This window comes from Oryctolagus cuniculus, chromosome 6, assembly GCF_964237555.1.
Source record: "Oryctolagus cuniculus chromosome 6, mOryCun1.1, whole genome shotgun sequence".
Taxonomy (NCBI): Eukaryota; Metazoa; Chordata; class Mammalia; order Lagomorpha; family Leporidae; genus Oryctolagus; species Oryctolagus cuniculus.
In genome coordinates this window covers 119,269,523-119,284,298 of record NC_091437.1, presented here as the reverse complement: position 1 = coordinate 119,284,298, position 14,776 = coordinate 119,269,523, and the positions used below count along the sequence as shown (strand labels likewise).

The following is a 14,776-nucleotide window of genomic DNA, read 5'->3' as shown; positions in this document are numbered from 1 at the left end:
AATCCACCTGGTGACAAGTTGGAAGATGGATGCTAGAATCAAGAGACTTCCTGGAGAGAGCCAGAGCCAGGCCCTGATGACATGGATGACACATGAGCATTTGACAACCATAGTTCCACTCTAACCACCTGGCAACAGCAAGAAATACAAATTCGTGGGTCTCACCTTAGCCCTACTGAGTCTAAACTGCAAGGAGGCGTCTGACCGTTTGAGCTTTAATCTGCAAGTAAATCTGATGCTCATGAAATCCTGAGACTCTACTGGCACAGTTACTTCAGCTAATAAAACTGCTTTGCTGCGTCAGCCAACTGGATGTGGGCTTTCTGTTCCGTTTCACCTGCGCATAGAAGAGCAGGACTCAAGTGGAATAAGGACACATTTGTGTCCCTCACGGTCTCTGGGAACCTGCTCCGAGTGGGCTATGCTCTTGTCACTGAGTGAAAACTTAGGAGGGCCCATAACTTTTCCATCCCTTCTTTTTCTTCTTCATTTTAAAATTGTATTTAATGTGGTAAAGTATACACAACATAAAACTTATCATTTTAACTATCTTTTAAGTGCACAGTTCAGTGGTGTTAGTAAGTTCACAATGTTGTACAATAATCCCCAGCATCCATCTCTCCAGAACTTTCTCACTGTCCTGAGAGAAACTCTTCACCCATTAAACAACTTCCCATTGCCTCCTTCTCTAGCCCCTGGTAATTGCCACCCAACTTTTTGTCTCTGGGAATTTGACTGTTCTAGTACCTTATCGTAGTGAAATATACAATATTTGTCCTTTTGTGAGTGCTTCCTTCATGAAGCGGTCATATATTCAAGGTTCATCAGTGTTGGAGCTTGTTAGAATTTCCTTTCTTCCTAAGGCTGAATGATTTCCCATCGCATATGTATTGCTCATTCAGCTTATCCGCTCATCGACAATGACTCCTGGGCTGCTTCCACCTCTCGGCTTTTGGGAATCATGCTGCTATGGATGTTGGTGTTCAAGTATCGGTTCGAGTCCCAACTTTCACTAGAGGGAATTTCTTGTCACAAATCCTCATTACAAGTACACTTTCATGTTCTACTCGCTATACTTAAGGGGAGTTTTATGCCCCGAAATTGGTCCTGGATACTGCATTTTGTTTTTCTTTGTATCTCAAAGCCTTAGTTAAAACAAGCGATTCAATATCCTGTCATACAACTGACAACGCATGAACTGTTACTGCTATCTGTCTGTGATAATTCTTTAAGATTGAGTCACAGCCCTGCCCTCAAAGGCTTTCCAGAGCTTATCCCATTAAAAGTGTGGGGCAGCCCAGCCAAGTGAGGATTCTTATCTTCCTTTACAGCTGAGAAGACCCAGCTTCAGCGAAGACAACTGATGTGTCTGAGGTCCTGCAGTCAGGAAATGAAACTCTGACCAAGGCCTGCTGGTCCACGAAGCAGCTCCATAATCTTTTCATCCTGCTCCAGTTTTGTGTCTAACTGGAGAGACAAAACTGTAAACCACAGAGCATTAGCCACATGTTAAATCTCAGGAAAGGGAATACCAGTGTGTGCTCTACTGATCTGAAAGTGGACTATGTTCAAGATGGAACTTAATAGGGACGTTAAAGACTAAGTCACCTTTAGAAAAGCTGCAGTCAGAAGAGTGTTCCTGGGGTGAGGACTTTATCAAAGCAAAGATGGGGTGGAGGCAGTTAGTGTGGATTAAGTGAGGCGCGTGGACTAGACCCTCTGAGTCAGCGGAGTCATATCAGAAGGTTCCATGCACATTAGAACAGAACTCCAAGTCCGGCATGGCCTGCCAGGTAGAGTGTGAGATTAGGCTGAATTTCTGCCTCATTCTAACTTGTGAAATCTTGGGCAAGTCATTGGAACATGCTGGTCCCATTTCCTTACATGTGAAACAGGGATGATAATACCATGGCTGCTATAAGAATCTGTAAGAATTGGTGATAGTTGGGGCAGGTGTTCGGCCCAGTGGTTAAGACATCTGTATTCCATGTCAGAGTGCCTGGGTTCAAGTCCTGGCTCAGTTCCTGATTCCAACTTCCTGATAATGTGTACCCTGGGAGGCAGTAGGTGATGGTTCAAGCAGTTGAGTTTGAGATGATGATAAAATATTAAAGTTTGAAAAACAAATAAAAAAAAGCATCTTATTACCATATATGTGGTGAGCTGGAATTGAAACCAGACAATGCGGGAAAACTTCAGAGGACCTGAGTGAGGACAGCAAAAGTGGATTTGAGTTGAATGAATTGACTACAGTATTCTTCATACAAAACATTCTCATTGTCTGAATGTTTGTCAGTCAATGTGGCAGAAAAACACAGCACTTGTTTTACTGAAGAGGAAGCCACAGACATCGAGACACCATGAGATCCTGCATGGTTCTCTTTTGCTTACCTAGCCTATGGATATCATTGTACCAAATGGTCTTTGCTTGTACCTAAAGGAGGAAAAGCAGTGTTATGGAGAGCTGCATTTTCCATTGCTGGGGAATTCTGATCTTTTGTGTATCTATATTCCACTTGTCAGTTAATACAAAAAAAAAAAAAAAAAAAAAAAGCTAAGGCAACATACCTGAACCCCACACTAAGATGCAGGCATACAATGTATTTTCCACTGGAAATTTCCTGAATATTCCAGGTTGCTAGGATATTACCTAAGGTCACTGCAGTTTATTTATATTTCTTGAGTGTTAAAAAGGACTTCCCCAATACTTTAACTGTGACTCATTAGTTTAAAAAATTTTAACCCGGGGCGGGAGGCGGTGCTATGGCATAGTGGGCAAAGCCTCCTCCTGCAGTGCAGGCATCACCTATGGGCACTGGTTTGAGTCCCAGCAGCTCCACTTCCAATCCAGCCCTCTGCTATGGCCTGGAAAAGTGGTGGAAGATGGCCCAAGTCCTTGGGCCCCTGCACCCACATTGGAGACTTGGGGGAGGCTCCTGGCTGATGGCTTCAGATCAGCCCAGCTCTGGCCATTGTGGCCATTTTGGGGGTGAACCAGCAGATGGACGACATCTCTCTCTACCTCTGCAGCTCTGCCTTTCAGAGAGAAGGAGAGGCAGAGAGAGGCAGAGAGAGGCAGAGAGAGGCAGAGAGAGGGAGAGAGAGAGAGAGAGGTCTTCCATCTGCTGGTTCACCCCCAACTGGCTGCAACGGCCAGAGCTGCACCGATCTGAAGCCAGGAGCCAGGAGCCAGGAGCTTCTTCTGGGTCTCTCATGTGGGTGCAGGGCCCAAGGACTTGGGCCATTTTCTACTGCTTTCTCATGCCATAGCAGAGAGCTGGATCGGAAGTGGAGCAGCCGGGACTCGAACCGGTGTCCATATGGGAAGCTGGCACCACAGATGGCAACTTAACCCACTATGCCACAGTGCTGGCCCCAATAAATGAATCTTTTAAAAAATTTTAATGGAATTTATTTAACAATGGTCAAATATTTTTATCTTCCATGGGTTTTTAGAACAAATCTTATTCCAGCAAAAATTACCTAGTATAAGAGTTATTCATGGAGTGAAGATTTTCTTGATTTTGAATCATGTTGATTATTCCTATGTAATTCAGTGTTGTTTCACTTAACAGAATTTGTTCCACTTATTATTTGCATGGAATGACATGTATCATTAGTTGAATTGTTGATGTAGGTTCTATCTTTTTGCTATTTGGAGTTATTCTTGTTCTTGTTTCAAGGCTACCAAGATGCACAAAGCCAACCTGACTTCTGGAAGTTGCAAACAAACAGCAAACTCATACCTGAAATTTTCATATCATTGACTCTTTCATTTGTTCCATGCTGCATTATCATGAGGTGGTAGAATTTCAAGACTATGGAGGAATTATTTTTATAGAATTTGAACAATAAAATTTAAACTTTCCTTATGCTGCCCCTTCCATATGTTCATGTGGTCCCATTTTATCTCACCCGACTCTAACAGAAACACTGAGTGTGTTCAATTAGCTCTTCTCCTATTAAATTGTCAGTTCTATGAGAAAGAGACCACATCTGTGTTACCACCCAATCCTCAGTATAGTTCCTGTATCAAATTTTAACATATATGTAATACATATTTGAAAATCTAAATCTCTGAATGAAAGCATTTAATATCCTAGTTCATTCGACTAGTTAAACAGAATGCCAAAATATATTTCTTCAAGATATCAACACAATCTTTTACATTATTTTTTAATCTTAGAATCATAGAAACTTAGAAATAATATAGATTTTAAGACACTTAGTACATGGGGCCGGTGCAGTGACACAGCAGGTAAAGCCACTGCCTGCTGGTGTCCCATATGGATGCCGGTTCATGTTCCGCTGCTCCTCTTCTGATCCAGCTCTCTGCTATGGCCTGGGAAAGCAGTGGAAGATGGCCCAAGTCCTTGGGCCCCTGCATCTACGTGGGAGACCCGGAGGAAGCTCCTGGCTCCTGGCTTTGGATTGGCGCAGCTCTGGCTGTTGCGGCCAATTGGGGAATGAACCAGCGGATGGAAGACCTCTCTCTCTTTCTCTGCCTCTCCTTCTCTCTCTGTGTAACTCTGTCAAATAAATAATTTAAAAAAAGGCACTTCAGATGCACACTGAAATCATCTAGGAGTTATGCAAAATACTGATGCCTGAATCCCACCCCTGGAGATTTTAATGCAATTGGTCTGGGAGGTATCCTATACACTGGGTCTTAAAAAGCTCCCCACGTGATTATAATGTACAGCTAAAGTTGAGATGTATAAATATATTGCAACCTTTTCCTTTTGTAGATAAGGAAGTCGAGTCCCAGAGAGTTTAAGAAACCCACTGTATATCACACAGCTAGTTAATGGCATAACAGAAACCCAGGCATTCTGGCTCTCAGACCAGTATTCTTTTCCCTATACTTTTGTTTCTCAATCTTGACTCATTCACAAAGCACTTATTGAGTATCTGTTTGCCATGTACAACATGTTATTTTGAAATATACACTGTAGAGTGGCTAATTGAGCTCATAAACATTAACCTACATAATTAACATCACCTCACATATTTAATCATTTTTTGATATGAAAACACATAATCTACTCATAATTTTTCAGGAATACAATACATAGATATTAACTATAGTCAGCATGGTGCACAATTGGTTTCTTGAAATAATTCCTCATGAGTCAACATCTCTGCCCCACAACCCCATCCCATGGCCCTGGTAACATTCTTCTCTCTACTTCTATGAGTTCAATTTTTTGAGGCTGCACGTGTAAGTGAGAACATGTAGTATCTGTCTTTCTGTGCCTATTTTTACTTAACATCATGCCCTCCAGCTTCTTTCATGTTATTGCAAGTGACAGGATTTCCTTATTTTAAAAGTCAAAATAGTATTCCATTGTGTGTAAATATCACATTTTCTTTATCCAGTCATTCACTGATGTATACCTAGGTTGATTTCATATCTTGGCTATTGTGAATATAGCGCTGCTATGAATATTTGACTTCACTATAAGGATTTGATTTCTTTTGGATATATATACTCAGTAGTGAGATTGCTGTATCATATCATAGATCTATTTTCAAGTTTTTGAGGACCTTCCATGCTACTTCCCATAATGGTTGTACTAATTTGTATTCCTAATAATAGTGTGCAAGTGATCCTAATTCTTCACATCCTTGCCAACACATTCTAACAGGTACAAGGCACTATCTCCTGTGACTTGAATTTGCATTTCTCTGAATAGTGATTGATCAGTATTTTTTCTTTTAAAAAGGTTTTAAATTTTTTTAAAAGATACCTTATTTGAAAGGCAGAGTGACATACACACCAAAAGAAAGGGGTGAGAGAGAAAGAGAGAGAGAGAGAGAGAGAGAGAGAGAGAGAGAGAGAATCTTTCATCTACTGGTTCACTTCCAAAATGGCTGTAATAGTCAGGTTTGGGCCAGTCTGAAGCCAGGAGTCTGGAACTCCATCCAGGTCTCCTAAGTGGGTGGCAAGGGCCCAAGTACTTGGGCCATCTTCAGTTGCTTTCTCAGTGGCATTAGCAGGGAGCTGGATCAGAAATGGAGCAGTTAGGACTGGAATTGGCACCAATAGGGCATGTTGGGATCACAGGCAGCAGCTTAACCCACTATGCCACAATGCCAGCCTCCAGATCAGTATTTTCTCACATACTTTTTAGCCATTTGTATGCCTTATTTTAAGAAATGTCTATTCAGATCCTTTAAGAGGGTTCTTTTCTTTATTATTGAGTCCTTTACATATTTTGTATTTTAACCCCTTTTCAGATAAACAGTTTACAAATATTTACTCTCATTAAATAGGATATCATTTCACTATATTGATGTTTTCTTGGCTGTGCAAATGCTTTTTAATGTAATGTAACCCCAATTATCTGTTTTTGCCTCCATTGTCTGTGCTTTTAAAAAAAGTCATTGTTAGCCAAATGTCATGGAGATTTCTCCCTATTTTCCCTTGTTTAATTTTATAGCTTTGGGTCTTAAATGTAAGCCTTAATCCATTTTCAAAGATTTATTATTTATTTGAAGGGCAGAGTTACAGAAAGGGGAAAGACACCGAGACAGATCTTCCATCTGCTGGTTCACTCCCCCAAATGGTGGCAATAGCTGAGGCTGGGCCAGGTCGAAGCCAGGAAACTGAAACTCCATTTGGGTCTCTCACACAGGTGCAAGCACTTGGGCCATCCTCTACTGATTCCCAGGCACAATAGTATTGGAAGTGGAGCATTGAGGAATTGAACCAGCATCCATATGGGATACTGGCACTGCAGGTGGCTGCTTAATCCTCTACGCCACAATGCTGGCCCCTAGTTCTATTTTTCAGTGGAACATCATAATCTGAAAATGGGGACATTTTAACTTCTTCCTTTCCAATCTGAATGCCTTTTGTTTGTTTGTTTCCTTGCCTAATTGCTGTGGCTAGGACTTCCTAAACTATATAGAGTAACAGTGGTGAGAGAGAATATCCTTATCTTGTTTCTGATCTTAGAGGATCAGAATGCTTTCACCATATTATCACTGAGTATGATATTAGCTGTGAGTCTCTCACATGTGGCCTTTATTCTGTTGAGGCATATTCCTTCCATTCATAATCTGTCAAAAGTTTTAACCATGAAAAGATACTGAATTTTGTCAAATGCTTTTCCCTCCATTTATGGAGGGATCATAGTGTTCGTGTCTTTGATACTGCTAATGTGGTGTGTCAAATGTATATATTTGTGTACGATGAGCCATTCTTGCATTTCTGGAATAAAACTTAACCTGATCATGGTAAATGACCCTTTTAAAACACTGTTTAGTTTGCTAGTACTTGTTGAGGACTTTTATATTTATGCTCATCAGGGATACAAACCTGTAATATTCTTATAGTGTCCTTGTTTGGCTTTGGTATCGGGTGTCTGGTCTTATAAAATGATTTTGGAAGTATTCTCTCTTCTTCAATTTTTTGGAAGAGTTGAGAAGATTATTATGAGTTCTTTAAAAAAAAAAAAAACCAGAAGTTAGGTTTTTGAAAATAAAAAAGGTCAAATACTTAGCTAGATTAAAAAAAAAGTAGAGAAGATTCAAATAAATAAAACCAGAAATTAAAGAGGAGACATTACAATTGACACCATATAAATACAAATGATCATGAGAGATTGTCATGAATAATTAAATACAAAAACTTGGAAGAAGTGGATACGTTCATGGACATATACAACCTACGAAGAATAGATCATGAAGAAAGGGAAAACATGAATGAGCCTATAACCAATAAAGAGAAGAAACAGTAATAAAAAGCTTCTCATGGCAAAAAGCATTGGACCTCATGGCTTCCCTATCAAATTCTACAAATCACTTGCTCTTTTCATTCAATATTTTCCTTAAAGTTGACTCCAGTTTTATCAAATCTTTTTAGAGGAAAGCTTTATTTCATTTGACAACTCGAAAAGGTTTCACCTGTAATACATGGAAGAAAACCAAAAATAAAGAGAAGACATAGCAATGTTACTAAGTTCTAGCCTCATAAAATTGCCTGCTGAAGACTCTCAGCTTAAAACATGTTCTGAAGAAATTCTATGACATTGATGTGGCCAAGGCTGATGCTCTTATCGGGACTGATGGGGAGAAGGCACATGTTCAACTGGTTCCTGATGCTTAGGGTGTTACCAACAAAATTGGGATCATCTCAACTGAGTGTGGTGACTACTTCTAAATATTTGTTTATTCATCATTAAAAAATGAATAGCAAGTGATATGAATGAATATGTAGGCCGGTGCCGTGGCTCACTAGGCTAATCCTCTGCCTTCCGGCGCCGGCACACCGGGTTCTAGTCCCGGTCGGGGCGCCGGATTCTGTCCCGGTTGCCCCTCTTCCAGGCCAGCTCTCTGCTGTGGCCAGGGAGTGCAGTGGAGGATGGCCCAAGTGCTTGGGCCCTGCACCCCATGGGAGACCAGGAGAAGCACCTGGCTCCTGCCTTCGGATCGGCGCAGCGCGCTGGCCGTAGCAGCCATTTGGGGAGTGAACTGATGGAAAAAGGAAGACCTTTCTCACTCTCTCTCTCTCTCACTGTCTAACTCTGCCAGTCAAAAAAAAAAAAAAAAAAAAAAAAGAATATGTAACTATTATTCAGTTGGGGCTTTCTCCTTGACAAAGAGGTTGACACCATTGAAATTGAGTGACATTTTTCACCCTACATGAGTCAAATAATAAATTCTGCAAGAATTAATCAATTTTGTATTAATTAGAACATTCTGCACTCACACAGCACCTGTGCCATGGTGGTGGTCCACATCCCATATTCTGTAAAATGCCATATTGCATGCTTAATTAGATACCCATATCTCATGGGTATCTTTGCAATGGGCATCTAATAAGAATGATTAGAGACAAAAATGCATTATGGCATAAGATTTGTTTATATGAGGAAGAAAAGAAACAGTAACTTTCTTTTAAAATACTCCAAAAAAAGGGTAAAATCTACTAAGAATTTCTTTTATTGAGCTTAAATCTCTTTCAAATTAAGTAACCAATTCTGATGATTAAAAACCAATACATAACAATTTAACTGCTTTCTCCAGGAACAAAAAATATAGAAACAAAGAAGGGACTAAAAGATCCTATTGTGTCTCTCAGCTAAATCAAATTCAATTCACGGAGTGAATCTCGGGTGTAGCATTTGGTACCACTTGGGATGCCTGCATCCTGTACTGTAGTGCTCCAGTTTGAGTCCAGGCTTCATATCCAAGTCCTGCTTCCTGTCCCTGGGAGGCAACAGGTGATGGCTCAAGTATTTGAGTGCCTGCCACCCATCCATAGGGGAGACTCAAACTGAGTCCAGGGTCCTGGCTTTGGCCTGGCCCACCACTGGCTGTTGTAGGGATTTGAGGAGTGAGCCAATGAATGGAAGGTCTCTCTCTCTCCCTGCCTTTCAAGTAAGTTGGAACAATAAAAACTTAGGGGCCGCGCCATGGCTTTTACTTGGTTAATCTTCGACCTGCAGCGCCGGCATCCCATATGGGCACCAGGTTCCAGTCCTGCTTGCTCCTCTTCCAGTCCAGCTCTCTGCTGTGGCCCAGGAGGGCAGTGGAAGATGGCCCAAGTGCTTGGGTCCCTGCACCCACATGGGAGACCAGGAAGAAACTCCTGGCTCCTGGCTTCAGATCGGCACAGCACTGGCCCTAGCGGCCATTTGGGGAGTGAACCAATGGAAAGAAGACCTTTTTCTTGTCTCTCTCTCTCTCTCACTCTCATTCATTGTCTATAACTCTGTAAAAAACAACAACAACAACAACAAAAACACCTTAAAGAGCTGCCATTGTAGCACAGTAGCACAGTAGGTTAAGCTGTGGCCTGCAGGTCATGATACCATATTGGAATACTGGTCCAAGCCCAGGAGGCTCTGCTTCTGATCCAGCTTCCTGTTAGTATGCCTAGGAAGGCAGTGGAAGATGGTCCAAGTGCTTGGGCCCTTGCCACTCACGTGGGAGACCTGGATGGAGTTCCAAGCTCCTGCCTTTGGCCTGGCCCAGGCTCAGTCATTGCAGCCATTTGAGGATTAACTCAATGGATGGAAGATCCTTCTGTCTAACTTTCCTTTCAAATAAATGGGTCTTTTAAAAAATACATTGGGCCATGTTTCTAAGGGAGACAAAAAAAGAGATAAAAGTTTTCTTGTGACACATACCTCAATGGCACGAACCAGTGACAAAGGACAAATTATGAGGTGCATAAGACGGATGCAGTTTCTCAAGCACTGGTCTTCAGAGAGTAAACGTTTACTGGAGCAATCCTTATACTTCCTATAAAATATAGACTTATTTTTACTCTTTTCATGTCTTCGTTGGAGGCTAAAGCTATTGTTGTCTACGCTGTGCTGTTTAAAAGTCATCTAATCAACTTTGGCCCTAATATTCTGTCCTTCTTACAAAAAAAAGCCAGCCGGCATCCGTGGTTCTATCAGGGAATAGGTTATAATACAACCACTTTCCTTTCAATATATTGGCTGGAAAATCTCCCCTGCCAGGAACTAAAAGGCTTTAATTCTGTGACTCATCAAAGCATTCTCTTATACAAGGTGTAGAATAACCTTTCCTTTTCAGAAGGTCTAATCCAATAGCCTCCCAGACCTCAGGATGTCACCAAATGGCATGTGCGTGGTGTGCAAGAAGAACAAAGGAGAAAGCCATTCAAAGCTGAGCTGCATATTACATAACACCTTGTATTAAAAAATCCATGACCCATAAAGTGCTTACCTACTTTACGGAGTTTAAATAAAGCAGAGTGGTGTTCCTTTTTAAAGAACTGCTTTACAGCTATCTTCCTGTCAGAATTCCAATTATTCTATGACTCAGTGGGTATGTGTCTGGTTTTTTAAAAACCTTTTTAGGTAAGAATGTGAAGAAGTTTTGATGAGAAGTTTGTAGAGGAAAAGTTTATATAAGAATGCAGGAACTGTATCAAACATAAATTTTATTTCATTATTGAAAAAATATATATATAAAGGAGCAGGTTGACTTTTTATATATAGATGATTCATTTTTCTTAATTTAAAAAATAAACCTTGCATAGGTACTTTTATTTCATCTGTAGCAGAGACTGGCTCTGTTCATCTACTTCCACCTTCTCCTGGGCACACAGTTAGACCACATTCCCTAATGCCCTTGTAGATTAGTATGGCCTATGACTCATTCTGGCCAGCAAGACATGTACAGAATGATATGCTCACCTTCAGCCTGGCCCATAGAAACTTCTCTCTCCCTCATTGCCAGCCTGCATGCTGAATGGCAGGGGATCCAGACAAGGGCACAGAAATCCTCAAAGGATGCCCAAGTTACAAAATGAACAGTCACATGCTGATCATAAACATCCTCAACACTGAACTTGGAGTAAATTAGAAAAAAAATTTTCATTGTGTTAAATCACTGAGATTTGAGTGTTTTTATTTTTTAACACTATGAATGTGTTTCTTAATATATCATACATTGCGGCCGGTGCCGCGGCTCATTAGGCTAATCATCCACCTTGCGGTGCCGGCACACTGGGTTCTAGTCCCGGTCGGGGCGCCAGATTCTGTCCTGGTTGCCCCTCTTCCAGGCCAGCTCTCTGCTGTGGCCAGGGAGTGTAGTGGAGGATGGCCCAAGTACTTGGGTCCTGCACCCCATGGGAGACCAGGATAAGCACCTGGCTCCTGGCTTTGGATCAGCGAGGAGTGCTGGCCGCAGCGCGCCGGCCACGGCGGCCATTGGAGGGTGAACCAACAGCAAAGGAAGACCTTTCTTTCTGTCTCTCTCTCTCACTGTCCACTCTGCCTGTCAAAAAAAAAAATATATATATATATATATCATACATTGCTTTTTGTTCTTTCTTTCGGCCTTCTTCTACTTGCCTCTTTCTTGCTTGTATTGTCTTTATCATCTGATTATGTTTTTCTGATTAAATAGCCAAGTCAAACTGCTGATAGTGGATTTGGGATTAAAGCCCAAATAATGTTGACAGTGTTGAAATAATAAGCAGACTCAATTAATTAGGAGAAAAAGATTAACCAACTCAACTCACTGAATAGCTTACAAGTTAAATATTTAACAATTTTAACAACTGTTTGAGTGGATGGGCAACATTAATCTAATTTGGAGACCACATATGAATCTTCTGGTAATTGTGACAAATGTGGCTATCTCAACACTAATGGCGCAGCAGATGTGCATGTGGAAACTCTCCTTGATAAGGGGAAAAACCAATGAACAAGAACTTGAATACAGATATTAGCCTAAGTACTCTGCCAACGTTCTTTATTTGAGTGTCCCCATGGCTTCTGATGGGCACACATGGACACTGTCACACAGTGTCTGGCATCTCTAAGAGTAGACCAGAAAGAGCATTAGCACTGCATGATTGGGCAAGGGGGTTTCAAAATAGCTTTAAAAAAAATCTAAAATTAAAATTTTAATCAGATCTTGTATGAGCTGCTTTCTCTCAGATTTAGTTCTCCAATTAACTATTCTCTTCCTCCCTTCTTGCTCCATGTTGGTGTTTCTCAAACTGGGCTCAGTGAAACCCATTCTGAGGCTGCCTCAAAAAAGAAGGGTCCCAAGAAATTCACTCTGGATTTAATCAGAAAACTGCATTTTGATCTATTTTACAAAATGGATTTTGGCATAAGTATTTGTTTTTGTGTGTGGGTGGGGAAGGTTCCTTGGCTTTGAAAGGTTATTAAACCATTGCTTTATATTTTAACTGGCATTACATCCAATCTCAAGAGTTCTGCCTCACAAATACCCAGCGATGTCCACATCTGAATCTGAAGCAGGCCTCCTTTCCAAGCCCTCCCTCAGTCCTACTCACATTCCTCCTCTACTCACTGGATGTCTCATAGATCGACACCTCCTCAGAATATTCCCGAATCCGTTATCCTGCCTACTCTTCCTCCTCAGTGATATCACCACCCGCCTGATCACTCAACATAAAACTCTGAGTCATCTGACCCCCTTCTATTTCCTTCCTCAAATCCAGTCAGTCACTTGGCCCTGTTTGTAGAATGTCCTAACTCCAGGACCCACATGCCCTTGCTCTGGATCGGCGTAGCTCCGGCCTTAGTGGCCATTTGCGGGGTGAACCAACAGAAGGAAGACCTTTCTCTCTGTCTCTCTCTTTCTCACTGTCTAACTCTATCTGTCACATTAAAAAAAAAAATCCACAACAACCTTGGGGAAAAATCTCTATTGTTAACCAAACTCAGGTTTGGAGAGCTTGCAGAGTTTATCCAGGACCTCAAACTAGAACATGAGTTCTAACTCCAGAGCTATACTATTGACTGTTAAATAATCTCTGTGGCACATTATTATAAAGAGACTTTTCAACCAAAACATCTCAACTTTCTCTTGCAGGCAGTAATGCTGCATGTTTGGTACTATTATTCAATGTCAGCAGCCTAGACTTTAGAATCTTTGGATGTGGGTTCAAATCCCAGCTCTATGAATTTTTTTCTAATATTTATTTATTTGAAAGAGCTACAGAGAAGGAGAGGCTGAGAGAGAGAGAGAGAGAGAGAGAGAGATCTTCCATCTGCTGGTTCACTCCCCAGATGGCAGCAACAGCCAGGGCTGGGCCAGGCCAAAGCCAGGAGTCAGGAGCTTCATCTGAGTCTCCCATGTGAGTGCAGGAGCCCAAGGACTTGGGCCATCTTCCCAGGGACACAAGCAGGGATGCTGGGTTGGAAGTGGAACAGCTAGGATATTGAACTGGCGCCCATATGGCAACTCCGCCACAGTGCCTGCCCCAGCTCTATGATTTTATGTGACTCCTTGGTCAAAGTAAATCTCTTAGGCCTCAGATTCCTAGTCTAAATTAAGAATAATAACAATGTCTTCTGTTGTGAGACTTAAGTATGACAACCTACATGAAAGCAATTTGTTAACTACATAATTTAAAATTAATATTTTCAAATATTATTATTTCTGTTGTATTCCATAAAAATCATCAAGGCAGCCCTGGGGCAGGGTGAACTGAGAGCAGCAATCTGGAGTCCTTTGTGAAGATCCAGATGAAGGCTGATGACAAGAATCCACACCCAAAATCTTTTGAAACTTCTGATTTGCAGCCAGATTCATATCATTGGGAAGTATATATATAAACTACAGTTAGATGTGGAGTCTCCCTCTTCTGCTACAAAATATAAAATGCTTATATATTTGGAGAAATCTCACATATACTTTTTTCTTATTTTGTTCCATTATGTGCTGATATTTTTCTATGACTATGTCATCAATAGTCTTTATTCATTTAGCTTAATCCTATACATTTTATTTATTTATTTATTTGACAGGCAGAGTTAGATAGTGAGAGAGAGACAGAGAGAAAGGTCTTCCTTCCATTGGTTCACCCCCCAAATGGCCACTATGGCCAGCACGCTGTGCCGATCCGAAGTCAGGAACCAGGTACTTCCTCCTGGTCTCCCATGTGGGTGCAGGGCCCAAGCACTTGGGCCATCCTCCACTGCCTTCCTGGTACACAGCAAGAGCGGGACTGGAAGAGGAGCAACCGGGACAGAATCCGGTGCCCCAACCAGGACTAGAACCTGGCCAGCGCTGCAGGTGGAGGATTAGCCTAGTGAGCCACGGCACTGGCCAATCCTGTACATTTTTAAAACTTTATTTAATGAATATAAATTTCCAAAGTACAGCTTATGGATTACAATGGTTCCCCCCCACCCTGTAACTTCCCTCCCACCCGCAACCCTCCCCTTTCCCACTCCCTCTTCCTTTCCATTCACATCAAGATTCATTTTCGATTCTCTTTATATACAGAAGATCAGATTAGCATATA

General features: G+C 41.4%; 1 protein-coding gene across 6 annotated transcripts in view; it reads right to left on the bottom strand.

Annotated features, from left to right (window-relative positions):
- TMEM67 (transmembrane protein 67) overlaps positions 1–14,776 on the bottom strand; it is a 123,102-nt gene that overhangs the window by 29,733 nt on the left and 78,593 nt on the right. For 3 of the 6 annotated variants that reach the window (XR_011389224.1, XR_011389225.1, XR_011389230.1), the window contains one exon: positions 2,149–7,447. The exons of the other annotated variants lie outside the window; for them this stretch is intronic. The gene's annotated coding sequence lies outside the window, so the exon portion shown is untranslated. The remainder of the gene's footprint in view (positions 1–2,148; positions 7,448–14,776) is intronic. 6 annotated transcript variants of the gene reach the window in all.